Source organism: Pan troglodytes, chromosome 10 (assembly GCF_028858775.2).
Source record: "Pan troglodytes isolate AG18354 chromosome 10, NHGRI_mPanTro3-v2.0_pri, whole genome shotgun sequence".
Lineage (NCBI taxonomy): Eukaryota > Metazoa > Chordata > Mammalia > Primates > Hominidae > Pan > Pan troglodytes.
In genome coordinates this window covers 127,752,847-127,774,660 of record NC_072408.2, presented here as the reverse complement: position 1 = coordinate 127,774,660, position 21,814 = coordinate 127,752,847, and the positions used below count along the sequence as shown (strand labels likewise).

The 21,814-nt window shown below is 48.2% G+C and overlaps 1 long non-coding RNA gene across 1 annotated transcript; it reads left to right on the top strand.

The window, feature by feature from the left end:
• The first annotated feature begins 6,804 nt into the window (after positions 1-6,804).
• On the top strand, positions 6,805-15,450 carry LOC112205017 (uncharacterized). The gene is made up of 2 exons (XR_002938884.3): positions 6,805-14,774; positions 15,236-15,450. It is a non-coding gene; the product is annotated as an uncharacterized LOC112205017 (long non-coding RNA).
• Positions 15,451-21,814: the final 6,364 nt, after the last annotated feature.

Here is a 21,814-nt window from a genome sequence, read left to right as displayed (position 1 = left end):
CAAAGCTGAGAGCAGGTGGGGAGAGTACATTCTTGGCTTATCAGCTTCCAACAGAAAAGGGGAATAAAAACAGATGCAGTCTTTTATTGCAAAGGGATGGGTGCCTCTAAGATCAGATAAAGCCCATATAGGATTATGCAGAAACTGGTGTAAATTTGCAGGTCATCAAGACTCAATGTCCCCTCCCTCCCCACACTGTCCACCTCTGGGCCATTTTGCACTTTATATTTTCTGAGAAAGGAGGCAGAGGGGAAGAAGGGGTTCAAAGGTGTCAGCCTGGCTCCTGGTGACCAGCTCTGTTTAGCAGGAAGTTAGCTGGAACAACTGATTGAGCCCTGGGATAATCTATGCTGTCACTGTGGACACAGCGGAGCAGAGGGCACACACAGTGGAGGGCACACACAGCGGAGGGCACACACAGCAGAGGGCACACACAGCGGAGGGCACACACAGCAGAGGGCACACACAGCGGAGGGCACACACAGTGGAGGACACACACAGCGGAGGGCACACACAGTGGAGTTACCTCTGATCCCCATGCCCTACGGGGCTGCCACCTTCCTGCCAGGGTTTGGATCATCACAGTCATTTGCATCTTCACTCCACAGCGTGAGTGCACATACACATCTGTTTTATTGCATTTGGCCCTTATAGGAATGAGTGGGATATGGGGAAATGAAAAGGCTAAGACTGTGATAAAAAATGTAGCTCTTAGGCCAGGTGCAGTGGCACATGCCTGTAATCCTAGCACTTTGGGAGGCCGAGGTGGACAGATCACCTGAGTTCAGGAGTTTGAGACCAGCCTGGCGAACATGGTGAAACCCCATCTCTACTAAAAATACAAAAATTAGCCAGGCATGGTGGCGGGTGCCTGTAGTCCCAGCTACTCAGGAGGCTGAGGCAGGAGAATCCCTTGAACTCGGGGGTGAGAGGTTGCAGTGGGATTGCACCACTGCACTCCAGCCTGGGCGACAGAGTGAGACTCCATCTCAAAACAAAACGAATCGAATCAAATGTAGCTCTTGAAACAACCAAAACAAAGTTAAAGTTGTAAAGAGTGGAAAGTCCTTAGCATTGATCAGAATTAATCTTTGGCCAGGTGCAGTGGCTCACGCCTGTAATCCCAGCACTTTGGGAGGCTAAGGTGGGAGGATCATTTGAGCCCAATTTGAGACTAGCCCAGGCAACATAGTGAGATCTCATTTCTAATGGAAATGAAAAAATTAGCCAGGCATGGTGGCATCTGCCTATAATCCTGGCTACTCAGGAGGCTGAAGCGGGAGGATTGTTTGAGTTTGGGAGGTCGAGGCTGCAGTGAGCTAGGATGGCACCACTACACTCCAGCCTGGGCAACAGAGTGAGACCCTGTCTCAAAAAAAAAAAAGAATTCTCAACCTTCTGCCCGACCACAGCCTTCCTCAAGTAAGCTAAAAACAAACATCCTCTACATTGTTTGAGTCAAATATTGGCTTTATCCTTGACACCTCACTTTCTTTCCTATCCCATAGTCAATTGGTCTGGAAATAAAAATAAAAGTTTCCCCAGAATTAAAAAAAAAAAAAAATCCCAAAGTTGGGTGGGCTTGATGGTATATGTTATTAGGAGTCTAGGTTTTCTCAGTCTACAGCATCAGCTTCAGTGAAGGCTGATTCCCCTCATGGTCACAAAGTGGCTGCCACCACTCACTCAGGCACCTTTGTCTCCTCTGGGGAGAAGGAGGAGCTGCTCACCCTCATCAGCCCAGAGTAAGCCCCGCCTTGCATCTCGTTGGTCCACTGGCTTAGGCCCAGTCAATCACTGGCAAATGGGCATGGAATTAGCAGCACTGACTGAGCTCATTGGATCTCAAAGTGTGGTCCCAGGGCCAGCAGCATTGGCCTCACCTGGGAACTTGTTAGAACGGCACATCCTCCAGCCTCACCTCAAACCTGCTGAATCAGAAACTCGGGGTGGGGCCCAGTGAGCTGGATTTGTTTCCCAAGCCCTCTAGGGAATTCTAATTTGTGCTCCCACTGAAGAACTTCTGCCTTGATTAAAAGCTTTGTTAACCATCCTCAAGGTCCAGGCCTGATAGTGACTTTGGAGGAAGGTGGGTGAGATGCTGTGAGTGTGGGAGGGGAAGAGTGGCCTCTTCAGTGGGTACCGCAGCTCACTCTGTGGGCGATGACATCGCAGGGACAACGTGGACCCAGGAGTCCCCATCTACAGTCCCTGGTCTGGCTGGAGACAGTAAGGGAAACCTCCTCTACGATCCCCCAAAGGAAAGGCAGAAACCCACTGGACAGAAAAGGAGAGCATCTTCACACACCTTATCCCATTTTTGTCTCATAGCTGTCCTTTAAAAGAGATGTTATTAAATTGCCATTTTAGGCTGGGGCAGTGGCTGACGCCTGTAACCCCAGTACTTTGGGAGGCTGAGGTGGGCGGATCACTGAGGTCAGGAGTTCGAGACCAGCCTGGACAACATGGTGAAACCCCATCTCTACTCAAAAAATACAAAATTCCTATCAGCTGGGCGTGATGGTGCATGCCTGTAATCCCAGCTACTCCGGAGGCTGAGGCAGAAGAATTGCTTGAACCTGGGAGGCAGCGCCTGCAGTGAGCCGAGATCGTGCCACTGCACTCCAGCCTGGGCAACATAGTGAGATTCTGTCTCAAAAATAAATAAAAATAAATTCCCATTTTAGCAATGAGGAAACTGGGATTCAGAGAAGTTGAGGGCTGAGTGTGGTGGCTGACGCCTGTAACCCCAGCACTTTGGGAGGCCGAGGTGGGCGGATCACCTGAGGTCAGGAGTTCAAGACCAGCCTGGCCAACATGGTGAAACCCCGTCTCTACTAGTAATAAAAATTAGCCGGGTGGGGTGGTGCGTGCCTGTACTCCTGGCTACTCGGGAGGCTGAGGCAGGAGAATTGCTTGAACCCGAAAGGCGGAGGTTGCAGTGAGCCGAGATTGTACCATTGCACTCCAGCCTGGGAGACAGAGTGAGACTCCATCTCAAAAAAAAAAAAAAAAAAAAAGGTCAAGGCTACATGGTTATCCACCGACATGGGGTCCTAATGTCTATGTCATATATGTCAGATGAGATGTCCAGTCTCTCTGCCAGTGACGTGCCAAGGGCGGGGCAGTGGGGCACTTTGTGTCAGAGCGGGACATTTAGTGTACACAATGTGAAAGCCAGAATGAAACCAACTAGGCGGGGTGAGGTGGCTCATAGCTGTAATCCCAATACTTTGGGAGGGGTGGGAAGATCGCTTGAGTCCAGGAGTTCAAAACCAGCCCAGGCACCACAGCAAGACCTCATCTCTACAAAAAAAAAAAAAAAAAAAAAAGCTAGTTGCAGCGGCATGAGCCTGTAGTCCCAGCTACTTGGGAGGCTGAGGCAGGAGAATCTCTTGAGCCCAGGAGTTTGAGGATACAGTGAGCTATGATCACACCACTGCACTCTAGCCTGGGCAACAGTGAGCCTCCATCCGAAAAAGAAAAAAAAAAAAAAGAAGAAAAAAATCAGCTAAAAGTCAGTGTGCTTTTTATTCTCACTATGCTATTGCAATTCTAAACTATATCAGTGATAAAATACTCTTCCTCAAGTTGATATAACTTCTAAATATTTACCATAATTACTGCTGAGTTTTAGTAATATAAATAACATAATCCTATAACTACAATATAAATAAAATACAAAATATAACACAAATAATATAAATTTAAAAATAGCTCTTTTTTTTCTTTGAGGTGGAGTCTTGCTCTGTCACCCAGGCTGCAGTGCAGCGGCGCAATCTCGGCTGTCTGCAACCTCCACCTCCCAGGTTCAAGTGATTCTCCTGCCTCGGCCTCCCAAGTAGCTGGGATTACAGGCACTTGCCACCACACCCAGCTGATTTTTGTATTTTTAGCAGTGATGGGGTTTCACCATATTGGCCAGGCTGGTCTTGAACTCCTGACCTCAGGTGATTCACCCGCCTCCGCCTCCCAAAGTGCTGGGATTACAGGCGTGAGCCACCGCACCCGGCCAAAATACCTTTTTTTTTTTTTTTTTTGAGACGGAGTCACACTCTGTCACCCAGGCTGGAGTGCAGTGGCACAATCTCGGCTCACTGCAACCTCCATCTCCCAGATTCAAGCGATTCTCCTGCCTCAGCCTCCTGAGTAGCCGGGACTACAGGCATGCGCCAGTGTGCCACGGTAATTTTTTTATTTTTACTAAAGACGGCATTTCGCCATGGTCGTCAGGCTGGTCTCGAACTCCTGACCTCAAGTGATCCACCCGTCTCAGCCTCCCAAAGTGTTGGGATTACAGGCGTGAGCCACCGGACTCGGCTAATAACTTATGTTTTAATAAACATTGTCACACACATGAAAGTTAATTCAGAGAATTCCCACTTCTGCAGCTTGTCCCTGGCACATTGTGGATTCAGTTATAGCCATGATGGTTTGAAGGAAGTTTATAATAATGCATAATCACTGGGCATAGTTTATAACTACAACCCCAAAGGTGCTATGTATTCCTGCATTTAAACCATAGATTTTTAAAAAATTATAGTGCAATGATTGTAAAGACAAAAAAACAGAACTTGGTCTATTTCAGTTTGTCACTCTAGGGGTACATTTGGAGTTTTTATTTGTGTTTAAAATATAAAACAGTGAGAGAGTATGAACAGCAGGGTGTAATTTTTTTTTTTTTTTTTTGAGACAGAGTTTTATTCTTGTTGCCCAGGCTGGAGTGCAATGGCACGATCTCAGCTCACTGCAACTTCCGCCTCCCAAGTTCAAGCGATTCTCCTGCTTCAGCCTCCCGAGTAGCTAGGATTACAGGCATGCACCACCATGTCCAGCTAATTTTTGTAGTTTTAGTTGAGACAGGGTTTCTCCATGTTGGCCAGGCTGGTCTCGAACTCCTGACCTCGGGTGATCTGCCCGCCTTGGCCTCCCAAAGTGCTGGGATTACAGGCGTGAGCCACTGCGCCCGGCCAGCAGGGTGTAATACTTTTGTTTAGTAAAGTTCACGTGTGAAATAGTTTACTGAATTTAAATAATACCTTTAAAATTGAAATGTATTCTTCTTTCCTAATTGTTAATTGTTTTGAAATGAAGGAATGAATTAAGAAAATGATGATCATTGATGATTACATGATTGATACTGAAAATATTTTTGTCATTTAGAGGAAGGGAGGGTATAAAAATGATGTGCTCGGGGTCAAATACAGTCCTTGAAATAAATATCTGAGGACAGGCACGGCGCAGTGGCTCATGCCTGTAATCCCAGCATTTTGGGAGGCCAAGGCGGGTGGATCACGAGGTCAGGAGATAGAGGCCATCCTGGTTAACACGGTGAAACCCCGTCTCTACTAAAAATACAAAAAAAAATTAGCCGGACGTGGTGGCGGGCGCCTGTAGTCCCAGCTACTCGGGAGGCTGAGGCAGGAGAATGGCATGAACCCGGGAGGCGGAGCTTGCGGTGAGCTGAGATTGCGCCACTGCACTCCAGCCTAGGCGACAGAGCGAGACTCTGTCTCAATAAATAAATAAATAAATAACTGAGGACGATTTTCACACCCTGCTGGGAGTTCTGTCTTCCTAACTACAGGGCCCTAATTCCTCTACCCATTCCTCAGCTGACACATTTCAGACAACCTGCATACCTGCCCTGCATACCTGCCCTGGTTACCTCTAGAGCCTGGTGGGGATCTTCTAAGATCATGGCATCCAGAATGTTGAATTTTGCAGGAGAGAGAAGTGAGCACATGTTTTAGAACCAGAGGGCCTGTATTCAAATGTTGGATTTGGCTGTGTGACCTTGGGCAAGTCATTTTCCCTCTGAGCCTGTTTCCTCATGACAACAATTTGGTGAAGGATCTTTATAATCTTGGGGTTAATATGAGGATTAGGTTGGCTAATTTTTTTTTATCATCTAGGTGTGATTATTTATGCTCCTTCCTTCCACACCTTCTAAGGGAAGACAATTCTTGCCCAGTCAGCTCCATATCTCCCCTTTATCAGGCAGAATCCCAGCAGTGGGCTGTGTCTTGAGACAAAAGTTGTCAGAGAATTTGAGACCTGGGCATACCACTTCCTCTCTGCATACTATTGTGAGAGAAGAAGAAATGTTTTAAAGAAGTCTTACTCTGCACTGAAAATGTACATGCTCCAAAACCACACCTCTTAGAATGGCTAAAATTAAAAGGACTGACAATAACAAGTGCTGACAAGGATGTGTGGCAGCTGGAACACCTATACATTGCCGTTTGAAGTATAAAGTGGAGGGCCGGGCACGGTGGCTCAAGCCTGTAATCCCAATGAGAGGTGACAGAGTGCTGGCAGTCCTCACAGCCCTCCCTCGCTCTCGGCACCTCCTCTGCCTGGGCTCCCACTTTGGCCGCACATGAGGAGCCCTTCAGCCCACCGCTGCACTGTGGGAGCCCCTTTCTGGGCTGGCCAAGGCCGGAGCCGGCTCCCTCAGCTTGCAGGGAGGTGTGGAGGGAGAGGCGGGAGCAGCAGCTGGGGCTGTGCGGGTTGGCACTTGCGGGCCAGCTGGAGTTCCGGGTGGGCGTGGGCTTGGCGGGCCCCACACTTGGAGCAGCCGGCCGGCCCTGCCACCCCAGGCAATGAGGGGCTTAGCACCCGGGCCAGCAGCTGCGGAGGGTGTACTGGGTCCCCCAGCAGTGCCGGGCCACGGGCGCTGTGCTCCATTTCTCGCAGGGCCTTAGCTGCCTTCCTGCGGGGTAGAGCTTGGGACCTGCAGCCCGCCATGCCTGAGCCCCCACCCGCACCCCCCCCCCCCACCGCCTCCGTGGGCTCCTGTGCAGTCGGAGCCTCCCCGACGACCACCGCCCCCTGCTCCACGGTGCCCAGTCCCATCGACCACCCAAGGGCTGAGTAGTGTGGGCGCACGGCGGGGGACTGGCAGGCGGCTCCACCTGCAGCCCCAGTGGGAGATCCACTGGGTGAAGCCAGCTGGGCTCCTGACTCTGGTGGGGACTTGGAGAACCTTTATGTCTAGCTAAGGGATTGTAAATACACCAATAGGCACTCTGTATCTAGCTCAAGCTTTGTAAACACACCAATCAGCACCCTGTGTCTAGCTCAGGGTTTGTAAATACACCAATCGGCACTCTGTATCTAGCTACTCTGGTGGGGACTTGGAGAACCTTTGTGTCCACACTCTGTATCTAGCTAATCTAGTGGGGAGGTGGAGAACCTTTGTGTCTAGCTCAGGGATTGTAAACGCACCAATCAGCACCCTGTCAAAACAGACCACTCGGTTCTCTGTAAAATGGACCAATCAGCAGGATGTGGGTGGGGCCGGATAAGAGAATAAAAGCAGGCTGACCAAGCCAGCAGCGGCAACCCGCTCGGGTCCCCTTCCACACCGTGGAAGCCTTATTCTTTTGTTCTTTCACTCTTTGGGTCCACACTGCCTTTATGAGCTATAACACTCACTGCGAAGGTCTGCAGCTTCACTCCTGAAGCCAGCGAGACCATAAACCCACCAGGAGGAACAAACAACTTCAGACACCCCGCCTTAAGAGCTGTAACAGTCACCCCAAAGGTCCGCAGCTTCACTCTTGAGCCAGTGAGACCACGAACCCACCAGAAGGAAGAAACTCCGAACACATCCAAACATCAGAAGGAACAAACTCCAGATACGCCGCCTTTAAGAACTGTAACACTCACTGGGAGGGTCCACAGCTTCATTCTTGAAGTCAGTGAGACCAAGAACCCACCAATTCCGGACACACCAATACTTTGAGAGGCTGAGGCGGGCGTTCACTTGAGCCAAGTTCAAGACCAGCTTGGGCAACATGGCAAAACCCCGTCTCTACAAAAAAAAATACAAAAATCAGCTGGGCGTGGTGGGGCCTGCCTGTAGTTCCAGCTACTCAAGAGGCTGAGGTTCGAGGATGACTTAAGTCCTGGAGGTGCTGCTGTGATCTTGCCACTGCACTCCAGCCTGGACGATAAAGTGATACTCTGTCTCAAGGAAAAAAAAAAAGAGAGATCAATTGCTGGGTGTGGTGGCTTATGCCTGTAATCCCAGCGCTTTGGGAAGCCAAGGCAGGCAATCGCTTGAGCTGAGTTCGAGACCAGCCTGGGCAACATGGTGAAACCCCATCTCTACTAAAAATACAAAAATTAGCTGGGCATGGTGGTGCGCTCCTATAATCCCAGGTACTCAGGAGGCTGAGGCAGGTGGCGGAGGTTGAACCCAGGAGGCAGAGGTTGCAGTGAGCTGAGATTGCACCATTGCACTCCAGCCTGGGCGACAGAGCAAGTGGTACTCCATCTCAAAAAAATAAATAAATAAAATTAAAATAAAAATAAATATGCAACTATCATAGATCCAGCCATTTGGTTCCTTATCTGAGAGAAATGAAAGTGTACGTCTACACAAAGACTTGTACACACATGTTCATAGTAGCTTTATTTGTCACAGCCAAAGACTGGAAACAACCCAAATGACCACCAACCAGTTAATGGACAAATAGAATACGGTCTATCCATATAATTGAATGCTACTCAGCAACAAAAAAGAATGAACTACTGATACACACAACATGGACAAATCTCAAAATAATATGCTGAGTGAAAGAAGCCAGACAAAAATGAGTATATACTATACAATTTTATATACATAAAATTCTAGAAAATGCAAACTTATCTGCATGAAAGAAAGCAGATTAGTCTGGGCACAGTGGCTCACACCTGTAATCCTAGCACTATGGGAGGCCGAGGCGGGCAGATCACTTGAGGCCAGGAATTTGAGACGAGCCCAGCAAAAATGGTGAAACCCCGTCTCCACCAAAAACACAAAAATTAGCTGGGCATGGTGGTGTGTAGTCCCAGCTACTCGGGAGGCTGAGGCATGAGAGTTTCTTTTTTTTTTGTGAGACGGAGTCACACTGTCACCCACGCTGGAGTGCAGTGGGACTATCTCAGCTCACTGCAACCTCCACCTCCCGGGTCCAAGCGATTCTCCTGCCTTAGCCCCCCGAGTAGCTGGGACTACAGGTGTGCACCACCAAGCGTGGCTAATTTTTTGTATTTTTAGTAGAAACAGGGTTTCACCATATTGGCCAGGCTGGTCTTGAACTCCTGATCTCGTGATCCGCCCGCCTCGGCCTCCCAAAGTGCTGGGATTACAGGTGTGAGCCACCATGCCCAGCCAAGAATTTATTGAACCCAGGAGGCGGAGGTTGCAGTGAGCCAAGATCACACCACTGCACTCCAGCCTGGGTGACAGAGCAAGGCACAGAAAAGGGGAGGGGAGGGGAGGGGAAGTTAGTGATTACTTGGGAAGCAAGGGAGGGTAGAATAGGCCACACAACTCTGCCCTGGTCTTATCAGAAAGCATGTGCTTTCTCTCCTGGAATTTTTTTTTTTTTTTTAGATGGAGTCTCGCTCTGTCACCAGGCTGGAGTGCAGTGGTACAATCTCAGCTCACTGCAACCTTCACTTCCCGGGTTCACGCCATTTTCCTGCCTCAGCCTCTCGAGTAGCTGGGACTACAGGCACCCACCACCACGCCCGGCTAATTGTTTATATTTTTAGTGGAGACGGGGTTTCACCATGTTGGCCAGTATGGTCTCAGTCTCTTGACCTCATGATCCACCCACCTCGGCCTCCCAAAGTGCTGGGATTACAGGCGTGAGCCACCGTGACTAGCCCTCTCCTGGATTTAAATAGTAGCAGCTGCAGTGAGCATTTGTGGGCTTGGGATATTCAGTGGTCAGCAGCACTTCATTCCCTATGGAGACCTACCCTCCCTTGTGAGCAGTCACAGGAGAGTGGGTGACACACCTGCCCCCTACACAGATGTACAAACGTCCAGTTCTCCCCGTCTCTGCTCCAGCTGCAATCAAATGGTGGGCACATAATCCAGGCTAGGGCAGCAACATGTTCCCTCCAGGACTCGGCCGCTGAGTGAGCAATTTGGGGCTGAGAGGAGCGATGGAGGCTGTCCGGCCCAGGCGATCACAAAAACACATGAGGAGGGCCAGCTCACGCCTGTAATCTGAGCACTTTGGGAGGCCGAGGTGGGCAAATCACTTGAGGTCGGGAGTTCGAGACCAGCCTGGCCAACATGGTGAAACCCCGTCTCTACCAAAAATACAAAAATTAGCCAGGCATGATGGCATGCGCCTGTAATCCCAGCTACTCGAGAGGCTGAGGCAGGAGAATCACTTCAACCTGGGAGGCGGAGGTTGCAGTGAGCAGAGATTGTGCCATTGCACTCCAGCCTGGGTGACAGAATGAGACTCTGTCTCAAAAACAAAAAAGGACATGAGGAAACTTCTAGGAGTTGTAACTATATTAATTATTTTGTTCTTCTTTCCCCCCCCCCCTCCCTTTTTTTGTTTTGAGACAGAGTCTTGCTCTGTTCCCCAGGCTGGAGTGCAGTGGCATGATCTCAGCTCACTGCAACCTCCACCTCCTAGGTTCAAGCGATTCTCCTGCCTCAATCTCTCGAGTAGCTGGGATTACAGGCGTGCACCACCACGCCCGCCTAATTTTTGTATTTTTAGTAGAGACGGGGTTTCACCATGTTAGCCAGGATGGCCTCGATCTCCTGACCTCGTGATCTGTTCGCCTCGGCCTCCCAAAGTGCTGGGATTACAGGCATGAGCCACCATGCCTGGCCAATTATTTTGATCATGGTGATGGTTTCACAGGTGTAGGCTTATATCAGAATTCATAAAATTGCGTGCTTTAAATGTGTACAGTTTATTGTATGTCAACTATACCTCCAAAACACTCTTTTTTAAAAATATACTCACTCTGGCATTTTTTTGAGACTGAGAAAAGATTTTAATTACTTCCAATTATATTTTTCTGCCAAATAAGTCACCATGCGGAGACGAGGCAATGAGAAGCCTTAGTTATATTTGGCTTACATATATTACGCATAGAGCTTGGTGCCTGCCTCAATAAATAGCAGCGCTCCAGATATCATCTGACTGACACGGAGGAAAACTCTCTATTTAGACGAGAAGTTGCAAACTCAGAACCCTTTAGGGTCCAAGCAGGTGAAGCAAAGCAAGACAAGTGTATACAACATGTAATGGCAGAGACTATGGCAAAAAGAATTTATGTCCAATCTAAGTGCATTTAATTGCTGAGTGCTAAACAACAGACATTGGTGGCCTGAATTGGGCAAGTCCTGGGGTGTGGTCTTGAGGGACCTTCACTCTCCCTATAACTAGATACTCCATGTAAAATGGGTCCATGTAACTTAGTGATGTGATAGTGTATTAGTTCATTTTCACAATGCTGATAAAGACATACTGGAGACTGGGTAATTTAGAAAGAAAAAGGGTGGACTCACAGTTCCACGCGGCTGGGGAGGCCTCACAATCATGGCAGAAAGCAAAAAGCACATCTTACATGGCAGCAGGCAAGAGAGAATGAGAGCCAAGTGAAAAGGGAAACCCCTTATAAAACCATCAGATCTTGTGAGGTTTCTTCACTGCCCTGAGAACAGTATGGGGGAAACCGCCCTCATGATTCAATTACCTCCCACCAGGTCCCTCCCACAACACATGGGAATTATGGGAACTACAATTCAAGATGAGATCTGGGTGGGGACACAGCCAAACTATATCAGATAGCAACAGCTGATCTTTTAGAAAATGCTTTTATTGGCGGGGCGCAGTGGCTCATGCCTGTAATCCCAGCACTTTGGGAGTCTGAGGCGGTTGGATCACCTGAGGTCAGGAGTTCGAGACCAGCCTGATCAACATGGAGAAATCCTGTCTCTACTAAAAATACCAAATTAGTTGGGCGTGGTGGTGCATGCCTGTAATCCCAGCTACTTGGGAGGCTGAGGCAGGAGAATTGCTTGAACCCAGGAGGCGGAGGTTTCGGTGAGCCAAGATCACACCATTGCCTCCAGCCTGGGCAACAGAGTGAGACTCTGTCTCAAAAAAAAAAAAAAAAATTAAAAAAATTAGCTGGGCATAGTGGTGGGCACCTGTAATCCCAGCTACTCGGGTGGCTGAGGCAGGAGAGTCACTTGAACCTGGGAGGCGGAGTTTGCAGTGACCCTAGATTGCATCACTGCATTCCAGCCTGGGCGACAGAGTGGGACTCCGTCTCAAAAAAAAAAAAAAAGGAAGAAAGAAAAAGAAAAAAAAAGAAAATGCTTTTATTTGGTGCTCCCAAGAACTCTGTGCACTAGATAGGATTATTTCCATTTTTCCAGATGAGAAAACCGAGGCTCAGAGATATCACCTAGGCTCCTCCCCAGGGCCAGTGAAACAAAGACCCAGACTTACTTCTTCTTACCCTGGCCTGAGTTTTGTTTTGTTTTTTTTCCCCACCCAGCCACACCGAGATTGTATTGGCTTTGTTTATTTCCATGGGGTAAACCCATGGAAAAACCCAACTTTCTCTTCCTTTCTGAAATGACTGCTTCCAGGGGTCAGTGAAGTTTTGGAAGAAGGAGAAGGCGCACGGCCCCCTGGTGGATGCTCTCGGAACTCTAAGGGTTGGAGACACATACTTCTTCTACCCACCTGCCCATTTCAAGTTGATATTTTTGTTTTTTACAAGTTCTCTTCTTAAGAAGTTCATCTGGCCAGGCACAGTGGCTCATGCCTGTAATCCCAACACTTTGGGAGGCCAAGGGGGTGGAGCACCTGAGGTCAGGAGTTCAAGACCAATCTGGCCAACATGGTGAAACCCCGTTTCTACTAAAAATACAAAAATTAGCTGGTCATGGTGGTGTGCTCCTGTAATCCCAGCTACTTGGGAGGCTGAGGCAGGAGAATCACTTGAACCTGGGAGGCGGAGGTGGCAGTGAGCTGAGATCACGCCACTGCACTCCAGCCTGGGTGATAAGAGTGAGACTCTGTCTCAAAAAAAAAAAAAAAAAAGAAGAAGAAGAAGAAGAAGTTCATCTGTGTCCAAGAATTCTGAGATAATAATACAGGTAAATCCACTTTAAGAGATCCACTATTTAAGAACTTATTTTGCAAAATAGATTTGTTTATTCATTCCATAAATACATATAGCTGGTGTGTGACAATCTTAACAGTGAGTGGGGGCTGGGCACGATGGCTCATGTCTGTAATCCCAGCACTTTGGGAGGCCGAGGCAGGAAGATCACTTGAGGCCAGGAGTTTGAGACCAGCCTGGCCAACATGGTGAAACCTTGTCGCTACTAAAAATACAAAAATTAGCCAGGCATTGTGGTGCACACCTGTAATCCCAGCTACTTGGGAGGCTGTGGTGGGAGAATCCCTTGAACTCAAAAGGTGGAGATTGCGGTGAGCTGAGATGGCACCACTGCACTCCAGCTTGGGCAACAGAGCAAGACTCCATCTCAAAAAACAAACAAACAAAACAAAACAAAAAAACAGTGAGTAGGACTAACTCCATGCCAGACACAGCTTCAAGTGCTTTCTAGATATTCAAATATCTGTCAAAGATATGTCTAAAAAAGCAGTAATTTAAGGTGGGTTCTGTTATGTCTTACCTGCTTGGTCAGCCATAGCAAAGTACTGTAGACTGAGAAATTTCTTCCTTTTTTTTTTTTTCTTTTTGAGACGGAGTCTTGCTCTGTCACTCAGGCTGGAGTGCAATGATGCGATCTGGGCTCACAGCAACCTCGACCTCTGGGGTTCAAGCAATTCTCCTGCCTCAGTCTCCCGAGTAGCTGGGATTACAGGTGTGTGCCACTATGACTGGCTAATTTTTTTTGTATTTTTGGTAGAGACGGGGTTTCACCATGTTGGCCAGGCTCATCTTGAACTCGTGACCTCAAACGATTTGCCCACCTCAGCCTCCCAAAGTGCTGGGATTACAGACATGAGCCACTGTCCCTGGCTAAGAAATTTATTTCTTATAGTTCTGGAGGCTGGGAAGTCCAAGATCAAGGTGTTGGCAAGGTAGATTTTATTCTGAGGCCTCTTCTCTGGCTTGTAGACAGCTGCCTTCTTACTGTGTGCTCACATGAACTCTTCTACCTCTCTTTTCTTTTCTTTCTTTTTTTTTTATTTTTTATTTTTTTTGAGACAAAAATCTCGCTCTTGTCCCCCAGGCTGCAGTGCAATGGCACGATCTCTGCTCACTGCAACTTCTGCCTCCCGGGTTCAAGTGATTCTCCTGCCTCAGCCTCCCAAGTAGCTGGTATTACAGGCGCTCACCACCACGCCCAGCTAATTTTGTATTTTGAGTAGAGACAGGGTTTCACCGTGTTGGCCAGGCTGATCTCAAACTCCTGACCTCAAGTGATCCGTCCACTTCAGCCTCCCAAAGTGCTGGGTTTACAGGCGTGAGCCACCCTGCCTGGCCCTCTTTCTTCTTTCTTTTCTTTTCTTTCCTTCTTTTTGAGACAGAATCTCACTCTGTCACCCAGGTTGGAGTGCAGTGGCGCAATCTTGGCTCACTGCAACCTCTACCTCCTGGGTTCAGGTGATTCTCCCATCTGGGCCTCCCACGGGACTACAGGCGCGCACCACCACACCTGGCTAATATTTTTTTTTCTGAGACGGCGTTTCGCTATAATTTCCCAGCCTCAGGTATTCCTTTGGCAACATCTATGGCCTAAGAGAGGTAGGGTGAGGGTGGAGTGGTGGAATGGGTGGTCTCTTCTCCAGGCCTCCTTTAAATGGACACCTTGCCCTCTAGTGTATCTCACCCTCTTTCCCCACCAGCATAAACATCTTTTTTTTAATTTAAGAGATGACGTATTGCTATGTTTTTTGGGCTGGTCTTTGAACTCCTGGCCTCAAGCAATCCTCCTGCCTCAGCCTCCCAATGTGCTGGGATTACAGGTATGAGACACCATGCCCAGCCCATCTACAATGCCCAGCTCACATAAACATCTTGATTCAACATACAGAAAACTTCAGGAGGGCATCAATTTTTGAAGAGTCAAGGTGGTCCTATCTAGAATCAACCATAAAGGGAAGGGAGGGAGGAAAAGATGCCTGACACATTTAAGCACTTGCCCTGTGCCTCTGTGTTTAAATTATTTCATTCATTCATTCAGAGGAGGAGGAGGAGGAGGAGGAGGGGGGGGAGGAGGAGCCCCATGAGACAAAAAAAAAGGGCTCACCAAACCCATTTCCTCTTTCTGAGCACTGACTGGGTTACAGTTCCTAGCCCCCTTGCAGCTAGAAAGGGACATGTACTTTGCACTGTCAGTGGGCAGAAGGGATGTACCCGCCCATCAGGGCTGGTCATAAAACATCCAGTCTGATCTTTCATGCTCTATCTGTCTCCTGTCCATAAGGATGAGGGCAAAAGAGTTTAAGATGGTGGAGCCTTATTATGCAAAGGAACCCAATCCCAGCGTCCACTGGAAGAAGACTGCCCAGGACTTCTACCTTCCCGGGAACATCTGCCCAGAGTCCACCAGCTGGAAGAAGACTGCCCAGGACTTCTACCTTCCTGGGAACATCTGCATCAGACTCTGTGGGGGAGGGAAATAAGCCTTCATTGTGTTCAGCCAGCGAGATATTTGTCATTGTTACAGTAGTGAGCCAATCCTGATAAATACATGGTATTTGATAGACCCATTTCACAGAATGGGAAAACAGAGGCTCAGTAGATGGAGCTCACACTACTCATAAGTAGTACAACAGGGATTTGAACCAAGCTCTGTCTGACACTAGATATCCCTTTCATTGGTTCTTTTTCTGTTTTTGTTTTTGTTTTTAAGAGATGAGGTCTCGGCCGGGCGTGTAATCCCAGCACTTTGGGAGGCCAAAGGGGATGGACCACTTGAGGTCAGGAGTTTGAGACCACCCTGGCCAATATGGCAAAACTCCTTCTCTACTAAAAATACAAAAATTAGCTGAGCATGGTGGATCATCCCTCCAGCTACTTGGGAAGCTGAGGCAGGAAAATCGCTTGAACCCGGAAGGCAGAGGTTGCAGTGATCACACCACTGCACTCCAGCCTGGGCGACAGAGCAAGACTCCATCTCAAAAAAACAAAACAAAAGAGATGGGGTCTTATTCTGTCCCCGGGCCTGAAATGCGGTGGTGCAACCATATCTCATTGTAACCTTGAACTCCTGGACTAGAAGCCATCCTCCTGCCTTGGTCTCCCAAAGTGCTAGGATTACAGGCATGGGCCATCACATCTGGCCTCATTTGCCCTTTTCTTTCTTTAAACAACTTTTTTTTTTTTTTTTTGAGACAGTCTCACTCTGTTGCCCAGGCTGGAGTGCAGTGATACAATCTCCCCTCACTACAACCTCCCCCTCCTGGGTTCCAGTGATACTCATGCCTCAGCCTCTCAAGTAGCTGGGACCACAGGCACAGACCACCACGCCCGGGTAATTTTTGCATTTTTAGTAAGAGATGTCATCTACTCCACTAGAGCCACCGTGCCTGGCCTAAACAACTTTTTTTTTTTTTTTTTTTTGAGACGGAGTCTCGCTCTGTTGCCCAGGCTGGAGTGCAGTGGCACCATCTTGGCTCACTGCAAAGCTCCGCCTCCTGGGTTCACGCCATTCTCCTGCCTCAGCCTCCCTAGTAGCTGGGACTACAGGCGCCCGCCACCACGCCTGGCTAATTTTTTGTATTTTTAGTAGAGACGGGGTTTCACTGTGTAAGCCAGGACTAAACAACTTTTTAAAAACTGCATAAGAAGCTGGCACAGTGGCCGGGCGTGGTGGCTCACGCCTGTAATCCCAGCACTTTGGGAGGCCGAGGCGGGTGGATCCCGAGGTCAGGAGATCAAGACCATCCTGGCTAACACAGTGAAACCCCGTCTGTACTAAAAATACAAATAAATTAGCCGGGCGTGGTGTCGGGCGCCTGTAGTCCCAGCTACTCGGGAGGCTGAGGCAGGAAAATGGTGTGAACCCCGGGAGGCAAAGCTTGCAATGAGCCAAGATTGCACCACTGCACTCCAACCTGGGTGACAGAGCAAGGCTCTGTCCCAAAAAAAAAAAAAGAAAAGAAAAAGAAAAAAAGGAAGCTGGCACAGTGGCATGCACTTATAGTCCCAGCTACTCAGGAGGCTGAGGCAGGAAGATTGCTCAAGCCTAAGAGTTCAAAGTTGTAGGATGCTATGATTGCACCTGTGAATAGCAACTGCACTCCAGCCTGGGAAACATACCGAAACCCTATCTCTTAAAAAAAATACCATAAGCTGCATAAGGAATATGTACAGTGTTTCACGTGAATGCAGCCTAATTCATTTAGTCAGTTTCCTATTCCTGCAGGTTGTTTCTGGTTTTTTCCCCACTGTCATAAGCAATCATTCCATGAATATCCTTGTAGCTAAAGATTTATGCATAATCCTTCATTGTTTCTTTGGGATAAATTCTTAGCAATGGAATCTCTGGGTCAAAGTGCTTGCACATTTTTTTTCTTAGGCTTCAGAAATACATATAGCAAATAAATCCCACGCCCTTTCTATTGCCCTATGCTGGTTCCCAAGCGGTTGGCTGATGACTGGGAGGTGCCTTGAGGTTTCTTTGACGTCTCTGGCCTCAGCTGTAGGACAATGGGGAAGTGGACCCAGAGCTGCTGGCTGCATGTGGGTCTATGAAATCAAGCAAGGAAGAAGTCTGCTGGGGAAGCAAGCCCAGCTGACCAGAGGGTCTTTTTTTTTTTTTTTTTTTTTTTCTTTTTTTAAGAGACAGAATCTCACTCTGTTGCCCAGGCTGGAGTGCAGTGGCATGATCATAGCTCACTGCAGCTTCCATCTCTTGGGCTCAAGTGATCCTCCAGCTTCAGCCTCCTAGTAGCTGGGACTACACCCCCACACCTGGCTAGTTTTTTTATTTTGTAATTTGCAGAGAAGGGGTCTCACTGTATTGCCCAAGCTGGACGGGACTTAGCCATTTTTGTATAGAGAGCATGAAAAGGGCTTCTTTTTCCAGCTCCATTCATTCATTCAAAAACTTATTAAAGATTATGTATTATTTGAATAGCTAAGCTGTGAACACAGTAAACATTCAGAAGACAAAAGGTATAGAGTGAAAAATTCCCTTTCCACCTCATGTAGACATGCAGGTTCCCACTGTAGAGATAGCTAATCTCCTATGGATAAGCAAGCCAAAATGTACATATACTTTTTTTTTTTTTGACTGGTTGTGGAACTGTGAGTTTTACCTTGCTGAGTATTTTTGTAATCCTATGCATATTCTGGAGCTTTTGTCTTTGAAAATGCCTACTTTTTTAAACACAAAGAATAGCATACTATACATACCATTCCATTCCACACCTAGCTTTTTTTCACTTAGCTGTACACTTTGGAGATTGTTCTATATCAGTGCACATCCATCTACTTTGTTCATTTTTAAAATCTTCCTCCTGCCTCAGCCTCCTGAGTAGCTGGGGACTATAGGCATGCACCACCATGCCTGGCTAATTTTTTCTATTTTTTGTAGAGATAAGGTCTCACTGTGTTGCCCAGGCTGGTTTCAAAATCCTGGCCTCAAGTGATCCTCCTGCCTCGGCCTTCCAAAGTACTGGGATTACAAGCGTGAGCTACTGTGCCAGCCCTGTTCATTTTTAATGGGTGTATAGTATTCCATTGTACAGTCATGCTATGATATATTTAATAATTCTCCTTTCATGGACATTTAGGTTGTTTTCCATCTCTTGGTATTATAAACAGGGTGACAAGGAACATCCCTCACCAGATATTTATTAGGGTCCCCCAAGGTGCCAGGTAGTGAGTATAAGGTAGAAAATGAGACAGATGAGGTTCCTGCCCTTAGAGAACTTAAAATCAAGTTGGGGAGAGGCCATCAACAGTAGGGCTGGGTGCAGTAGCTCACATCTGTAACCCCAGCACTTTGGGAGGTTCAAGTGGGGAGGACCACTTGAGCCTGGGAGTTCAATACCAGCCTGGGCAATACTGTAACACCTCATCTCTATGAAAAGTAAAAATAAATAAATAAATAAATAAATGAGCTGGGTGGGGTGATGCATACCTGTAGTTCCAGCTACTCCAGAGGCTGAGGCAGGAGGATGGCTTGAGCCTGGGAGGTGGAGGCTGCAATGAGCTGTGATTGTGCCACTGAGCAATGAGCTATGATTGTGCCACTGAACCACATCCTGGGCAACAGAGTGAGACCCTGTCTCTAAAAAAACAAACAGTCACAAAAACAAGTGAAGAATGTAGGGGCGGCAAGTGTGTCGTGCCCTGGGAAGCACTCACAGGGTACTGACCCACAGGGGCAGTGCCAAAGAGGGGTTGGGGGTGGGTTTAGCCTTCCTCCCTTTCATTTCCATGAGCAGGAGTAGGGAGGGGAAAGGCTGGATATTGATATGGACAATTTGTCAATCTCATGGAAAGGAAAATATTATCTTATTTCTGAATTCCCTAGAAGTGGAGTCTGAGACAGGCATACACGATTCACTAAGGAGTGAGGGAGAGGAAGCAGGATGGGGAGGATCAGGGTCCAAGCCTCAGGTAAAGTCTATTCTTGGCCTGACCCACACCATGGGGAGGGTGTGCACTGGAGTCTAAACTGCGCCATGGAATCCTCCCACCTTGAGGCAAGGAGGAGAGCCTTTTTTTTTTTTAGATGGAGTCTCGCTGTGTCACCCAGACTGGAGTTCAGTGGCATGATCTTGGGTCACTGCAACCTCTGCCTCCTGGATTCAAGCGATTCTCCTGCCTTAGCCTCCAGAGTAGCTGGGATTATAGGCATGCACCACCATGCCCAGCTAATTTTTGTATTTTTAGTAGAGACAGGGTTTCGCTGTGTTGGCCAGGCTGGTCTTGAGCTCCTGACTTCAGGTGATCTGCCCGCCTCAGCTCCCAAAGTGTTAGGATTACAGGCGTGAGCCACTGAGCCTGGCTGAGGCCAGCCTTTTGTACCCGTTTGATGTCATTGCAGGCTGCTAGGCAGGGGAGTGGAATGGAGATGTCGTAACCTCCCAGGAGCGGCAGGGCCCCTTGCGTGAACACAGTTCTCTGGAGAAGGGAGCAGCCAACACTCCTAGCAGCTGGGGAATGGAAGCATCTGCTGAGAAAAAGGATCTGGGCAGGACACCCACAACGTCTTCTACAGTGACCAACAGGTAGCTCCAAGACAAACCCCCTCACTCTGCCCTTCCAACCTCATTACCCACCCCTAGTGCCTCTTAGTGGGAAGATCAGTGAAGGCTTCCCTACCAGGCTGGGCAACATAGCCAGACCCAGTCTCTACAAAAAAACTAAAAAATTCAGGCCGGGCACAGTGGCTCATGCCTGTAATCCCAGCACTTTGGGAGGCTGAGGGGGGCGGATCACCTGAGGTCAGGAGTTCGAGACCAGCCTGACCAATATGGACAAACTCCATCTCTACTAAAAATACAACATTAGCCGGGTGTGATGGTGCATGCCTGTAATCCCAGCTACTCGGGAGGCTGAGGCAGGAAAATTGCTTGAAGCTGGGAGGCGGAGGTTGCGGTGAGCTGAGATTGCACCATTGCACTCCAGCCTGGGCAACAAGCACGAAACTCTGTCTCAAAAAATAAATAAATAATTCACCAGCATGGTGGTGCGTGCCTGTGGCCCCAGCTACTCAGGAGGCTGAGACGCAGAGGTTGAGGCTGCAGTGAGCCGAGATCGCTCCACTGCACTCCAGCCTGGGCGACAGAGTGAGATGCTGTCTCAAAAAAAAAAAAAAAAAAAGAGAGAGAGAGAGAAAGAAGGCCTCCCTGAACCCTGATTTTCCCTGGAGACCTGAAGGATGAAGAGGAGTTAAAGGCAGAAGGGAATAAGGAGCCGGAGAAGCATTCCAAGCAGAAGGCCGGCACTTGCAGAGGGAGGGAGGCAGGAAGGAGGATTGCTCATTTGAGGAACTGAGAGCCAGCCAGTGAGGAAGAAGTGGGGCTGGAGCTGGGGTGGAGATTGTGCTGGGTCTTCAACTTTATCCTCAGGGCACTGGGGAGCCACTGGTGGTTTAGAACACAGGAATGTCATGACCTGACTTTCAAAGGACTCCTCTGGCTGCGTGAGGAGGATGGACCCTTGTGGGTTAAGGGCAGAGGCTGAGAGTCCAGTGAGGAGGTTAACGGTCTCATCCAGGCAAGCAGTAACCATGTTCACACAAAAACTTATATATGAAAGCTCATAGCAGCTTTATAGTAGTTCAAAAGTGGAAACAACCCAAATGTCCATCCATCGAGGGAACAGAATGTGGCCTATCTGTACAATAGAATCATTCTGACCATAACAAGCAATGCAGCTGGGCACAGTGGCTCATGCCTATAATCCCAGCACTTTGGGAGGCCAATGTGGGTGGATCACTTGAGGCCAGGAGTTCAAGATCAGCCTGGCCAACCTGGTAAAATCTCATCTCTACTAAAAATACAAACATTAGACGGGTGTGGTGGCACAGGCCTGTAATCCCAGCTACTCGGGAGGCTGAAGCATGAGAATTGCTTAAGCCTAGGAGGCGGAGGTTGCAGTGGGCTGAGATGGTGCCACTGCACTCCAGCCTGGGCAACAGAGCGAGAGTCTGTCTCAAAAAAAAAAAAAAAAAAAAAGAGGAATGCAGTACTGACACACTGCAACACGGATGAACCTTGAAAACATTCTGCAGAGTGAAAGAAGCCAGACACAGAAGACTGTAAATCGTATGATTCCATTTATATGCAATGTCCAGAATAGGCATCTCCATAGAGATAGAAATTAGATTAGATGTTGACAAGGGCTTGAGGTTGGGGGTGGTGAGAGAATGGGGAATGACGGTGAATGGGTGTGGGGTTTCTTTGGGGAAGATAAAAATGGTTTGGAAGTAGATTATGAAAGTGGTTGGGCAAGTTGATAGCTACACTAAAAACCACTGAATTGCACACTTTAAAAGGGTGAATTTTATAGTTTGTGAACTATATCTCAATCAAAAAAGGAG